Raw genomic sequence first — 5,601 nt, forward strand, 5'->3', positions numbered from 1 at the left:
TCCCACGAAGGCTCCTGGGCCTCCCCCGAAACCAGCTCGGGACGTCCTCCCTCGGGCCCATCCTGGGAGGCCGTGGCGTCAGCATCGGGGACGCGTCGGGGGTGGCCGGTCACCTCCGGAAGGAGGAGGCCAAGTGTGTGTGCCCTGGTCCCGACCCCCCTTTCTGTGTTCCTGCTTCAGAAGCTTTTGCCTCTCGCCATGCGGCGGGCTGGGCCCCTGGGGGTCTCAGATGCTCTGTGTTCCTTCGCCGCATGGATGGGACCCTGCAGCTCAGGTGCACAGGCGCTGCAGTTAGTTTGGTGGGGGCCTTCGCGGGACCCCAAAAGTCCCAAGTTGGTCTGCAAATCTAACTTGTGTCGGGGGGCTGCCTTGTAACGCCCAGCATCTCCAGGGTCCCCTTGGGGCCGGGACAGAGGCTGCAGGACCAGGGTGGCCGGAGGAAGAACACGCCAGGTTCTTTTGGGAAAACTCATCCAGTTTCTGGTAGAACACGGTGTGTTTGCCGCCTGCTGCTGGTGACACATGCATTGTGTCACCACATCTCTCACAGGCAGGTAGAGGACAGGCTGTTGGCATGTTGAACCCCACAGTTCTGTGTGCTGGGCCAGCCGGAGGCACCCCTAGCCAGCCTCTGCCCTCCACCCCTCCCCACAGCGGGCAGAGGGCAGCGTGTCAGAGGAGCAGCTGGCAAGATGCCGCACATGGGCTGGGGCAGCGAAGGCCACGGCGTTGGCCCTGACACAGTCCTGCTGTCCACTGCTGGGGTGACCTCCCTGGTCCCCCTTTGCCCAGAACTGTGAGGCCCCAGGCATGGCCGCAGGCAGGAGTACCCATCCTGAAAACGCAGCACCCAGCCCCGACTGCAGGCTGCGGGGCAGGTGTGGGCCCCTGGAAGGCAGGCCCTCCACGGGCAGTGCCCCAAGCCCAGCCCTGCCCACTCGTGGGGCTGGGCCTCGTGCCTCCTCAGCCCTGCGTTCTGTCCTGTGTAGAGAGGGCTCCCTGCAGCCCTGCCTTTCCCTCTCCCGGCTCCGGGAACATTCTAGGTAACATTCTCGGGCATCAATGCTCAGACGCGGCGTCAGGGGTCCTCAGCTCCCCACGGCGGCCTGCAGGTCAGGGTATCTGGGCCCCTGTCATGTGTCATGGGCCTGCAGGGCCCGCTGGCCCAGGAGGAGGAAGGCGGTGCTGGTGGCCTGGCACGGGGTGGCTCAGGGACCAGCCATAGTCCCCCAGGGCCCCAGGCTTCCGTGGAGCCTTTCATGCCGTCACTGCCAACGAGAGCTGGGGAGACGGCCACCCCACCAGCCAGCAGGAAATCTCTCTTGGCTTTAACAAAAAAAGAAAAAAAAAAAAAGAGAGTCTCTAAGTATAAGACCAGGGAAAACCTCTCGAATGAGACGGTGAAAACTCCCCTTGAAGACGTGGTGTTGGGGTCCGGGCTGGCCCTGAGCCCCGTGACCTTGAAGGCAGATGCACTTTACAAACACTCTGCCTCTTAGTTCTTTGAGGCCAGAGTCTGGGCCCCACAGTGGGTTTAAATCTTGGCTCTCAGTGTTATCCACGGACTATCCCACCCGTGAACTCTGGCGGGATCCAAGGCTCTTCTGTCCCCCTGGCCGTACAGTCCCAACCCCGTGGACAGGCTGTGGCCCCAGCCCTCTGTCTCCTGAGAGCCTCTGCGGAAAGAACCCTAGCCACTGTGGGAAACCCCTGCCGGCCCCTCGGCCCCCCAGCAAAGCGACCTTCCTGTCGTGATGTTGCCAAACTTGTGTCTCTCGAGTCTCCATGGGGACCTGTCCACCTGTCCTGATGACAGCGGTGGCCCCAGCCTCTCTATTCAGAATTCCCTCCCCCCCACCCCGAAGGTTCCCAGGGCCAATGACAGTGGATTTTGATGGTTTGGGTCCAAGTGAGAATTAGCCATTTTTTAAAAAAATTTTTTCCATAGTTTAGTATCATGCAAAATAATTTATTTTAAGATAAGAAATGTATTGGTCTTGACTTGCCTGCTTTTTACCAGAGTATAGATTTCAAACCTTCCCCTGTAGGCCTTAAAGAGGAATTTAAAAATGTCCTGTCTTAACCAGTCTTGAACCCTTGTCAAATCGTGTGAAGGTGGCTGGGTTAGTCTGCTGTTGTCTTGCAATACGCACCCGTGATGGTAAATGATGCTTTGTTCCCTGGTCGTGTTCTTAAGCTTGTTAGAACCGGTCTTGAGAGCCGGTGGGCTGAGCCTGGCTTGCCATGGCTGCTCGGATGTGTAACTGGTTGCTGAGGCTTCCAGCCAGAGGCCAAAACACGCTGCCCAGCCTGATGCCCAGGGCCTGGGGTTGCGTGTCTCCCAAGATGCCACCCATCTCGTGCCTGAGCCTTCTGCTGTCCCCTCTGTTGAAAGGCACAGAGAGGAGGGAGTGTCCTGGCCTGGGGCCTCCACGGTGGACCACCGGCCTGGGGCCTAGGGGCCCACATCTCTGGGAATCAGCACTCTGTGGCCATGAGGCTGGGCTGAGTCCCCGTGCCAGAATAACCTGCCTCCCTGGGGTTCTCTGCGGCCCACATGGTCTCAGGCTTGGCACGCACTGTCCTGTGGGGCAGGGGTCCACCCAGCAGCCCCCCATCGCCTGCCTGGGCCAAGAGGGGCATGGGGGTGAGCGGTGTGGATTGGTGCAGGCCCTGGTCCTGGCTTTCTGAGTCCAGGTCGGAGCCACGTGGCCCCAGACTCAGTTCTGCCAGTGGGAGGGGCACAGCTCCTGAGCCCACCCGTTCAGTCCCCTGCCACCTCAGGCTTAGGGAGCTTCCCTTCTCATCACCTGCTAAGCCACGTGGGTGCTTTGGAAGCCCTGGCTTTGGGGAGGCCTCTGGTTGTCTAGATCTACTGCTCTGAGCCAGGAAACCTTGAACTTGGGCTTGGCTGGGCTTGGTTGTCTCAGGGTGTACATTGTCCCCCGCCCAGGAGCCCCTCCCATGTTCTCCAGGTCTGCCCACGGGCCCCGGTCAGGCTGGTGCCTCGCAGAACAGGTCAAGCACCCACACACATGTGGCCTCGGGGCTGTGTGCACAGCTGGCGTCCCCGGGCGTGTGTCTGTGCTGCCACTGAGTCAGGAATTGTTGTATAGACAGTGCTGTGGTTTCAGGATCCAGCCCCGCACTTCAAGCCTCTGCCAGCAGGGGGCAGAGGGGAGGCGGTGGTGGGCAGGGGCCCCGCCCCCACCCTGGTAGGTCGCAGCCTCCCTTCTAGGGGATGTTTCTCTGGGACACATGTCTTTGCTGTCGGGTGACAAGAACCAGGCTTGGCAGGCTGCCACGCAGCCTGGGGGTCCCAGTTCCTAAAACCCTGCTCTTCGTTCCTCTCTTGTCAGCAAAGGCACTGACGTGAACCCACGTCTTAGCCTGCACGCCCGCCTTCGTTAGGGGCCTGTGCCCGTGACCCGGTGTGTCCATCTGACCCTTGAGTAATTGTAGGTCCAGCTTTCTTTATATTTAAATATATTTATATGACTGGAAAGTTCTTCCTAGAATTTTCTTTTTAACTTCTGGCGGAGTAGACAGGTGTTGTAAAACGTTCCACTGTCCGTGCCGACGGGGCCGACGGAGCTCAGAAGCTTCGCCTCCATTTCTGGTCCGGGCTGAGGGGGCGCCTCGGGGAGGGGCCCCGGCTCCCGGCCACACACCCAGGTGGGCACGTCCCCGGGCGTCAGCAGGCAGCTGTGCTGGGAGGACGTGCCTTTGTGAGGCCGAGGCCCACGCCCCCTGGCCGGGGCACCTGTGTCCTGCAGGGGCCACGCTGCGCCTCCCAGGGCTGCCAGCTGCCACGGAGAGGACACTGCTGCCCTAGGTCCCTGGGCTCCGGAAGTCCCCAAACAGGGTGCCGAGCGGGGCCAGAGTAGCTGGGACCGTGTCCTGACGAAGGTGCAGATGCTGGCATTTGGGGAAAAGGAAGTGAAGGGCCCTGACGGCCCTGATGGGACGGGTTCTGTAGGTGGGGGTTTGGATTGGACTTTAAAGCTGCCTACTTTCTGAGGCCCTGACTCAGCCCAGCTGATGCAGACCTGGGCCTTCCCGAATCGAGCTCAGATCCTGGAGGCTCCTTGCGGGGGTGATGCAGCCTGGGACAAAGCTCCGTCCTGGTTGTGAGGGTTCTCGTTTTCGCAGCCCTGTGGCTACCAGCCCTGTGTTCTGTGGACGTGTTTATACACAAAGCCCTCCCAGTGCTGTAGAGGCCGTGTCTGTCTGCTGTGGTCTTAGTGGCTTAGGATTATCACAAATAAATATTTTCATGGTGATTGTGCTGAAGTGTGATGATTTCCTGAAGCCGTGTTGTCCAGCCAGCCAAGCACTGGTTCCTGCTGGGGAGGGATGGGAGCCCGTTCCCCGCCCATCCCTCTTACAGGGGAGGCCCGTCCCCCTCCCATCACCCCGATTCTTGGGAGGCATGTGCTGCCCTCTCCGCCCTGGCCAGGTGTCCATCCAGCCTGCTCGGTTCCCTGCCCTGGTGCCCACTGCCGGATGCTCCAGGCAGTGAGGTCGGGCTTCTTGCAGGTTTGCGCTGGGCGTCAGCGTGGGGGCCCCCTTCCCCGGCCCCTCCCTGCCAGATCCCGAGGACCAGCTTCGGTCGTTGACCAAGCGTCACGCTCCTTCAGGTTCCTTCACACCTGGGTGGGGACAGCGCTGGTCCTACTCTCCCTGCGGGCGACCCACGGTCCTTCATCCCCAGGCAGCACCAGGCTGCGGGACAGGCAGGGAGAAGGCTGGGCAAGGACGTGAGTCTGGAGCACCACCAAATCCGCCTCTCCAGCCCCGCGAGCCGCCCAGTGCTGCCGGGCTCCCAGCCAGGCCCTCCTGGCCCAGACGCCTGACCTGGGTCAGGCCCGGGCGGCTGCTGTAACACATGCCCACAGACTGGGGGGCTTAGAGCCACGCAGATTTATTCCTTTCCATTCTCAGGAGTCTAAATGCATCAGAAAGTCACAGATACAGAGACCAAGCGAGTGGGGGCAGGGGGGAAGGGAGGCAGAGGGGGGCCCAGGAATAAGAGATGCAAATTGCTATGTACAAAACCGGTGAGTACTGGGAGATAGTACAGCACAGGGGGTAGCCAGTGTTTTGTAACTAAATGGATTATAACTTTTTGTTTGTTTTTGTTTTTTAGGGCCGCATCCGCAGCATATGGAGGTTCCCAGGCTAAGGGTCAAATGGGAGCTACAGCTGCCAGCCTGCACCACAGCCACAGCCACACAGGATCCGAACTCCATCTGCAGCCTGCACCACAGCTCACGGCAACGCGAGATCCTTAACCCACTGAGCTAGACCAGGGCTCAAACCGCAACCTCGTGGTTCCTAATAATCGGATTTGTTTCCGCTGTGCCCCAACGGGAACTCCTTGGAATGTAACTAACTTTTAACAAAAACTGTGACTCTCTATGTTATATACCTGAAACTTACAAAATGGTATATGCGTCGACTACACCTAAATGTAAAAGTCTGAGGAGTTCCCGTCATGGCTCAGTGGCTAACGAACCCAACTAGGATCCACGAGGATGCAGGTTTGATCTCTGGCCTCACTCAGTGGGTTAAAGATCTGGCATTGCTGTGAGCTGTGGT

The sequence above is a fragment of the Sus scrofa genome, chromosome 13 (assembly GCF_000003025.6).
Source record: "Sus scrofa isolate TJ Tabasco breed Duroc chromosome 13, Sscrofa11.1, whole genome shotgun sequence".
Classification (NCBI taxonomy): domain Eukaryota; kingdom Metazoa; phylum Chordata; class Mammalia; order Artiodactyla; family Suidae; genus Sus; species Sus scrofa.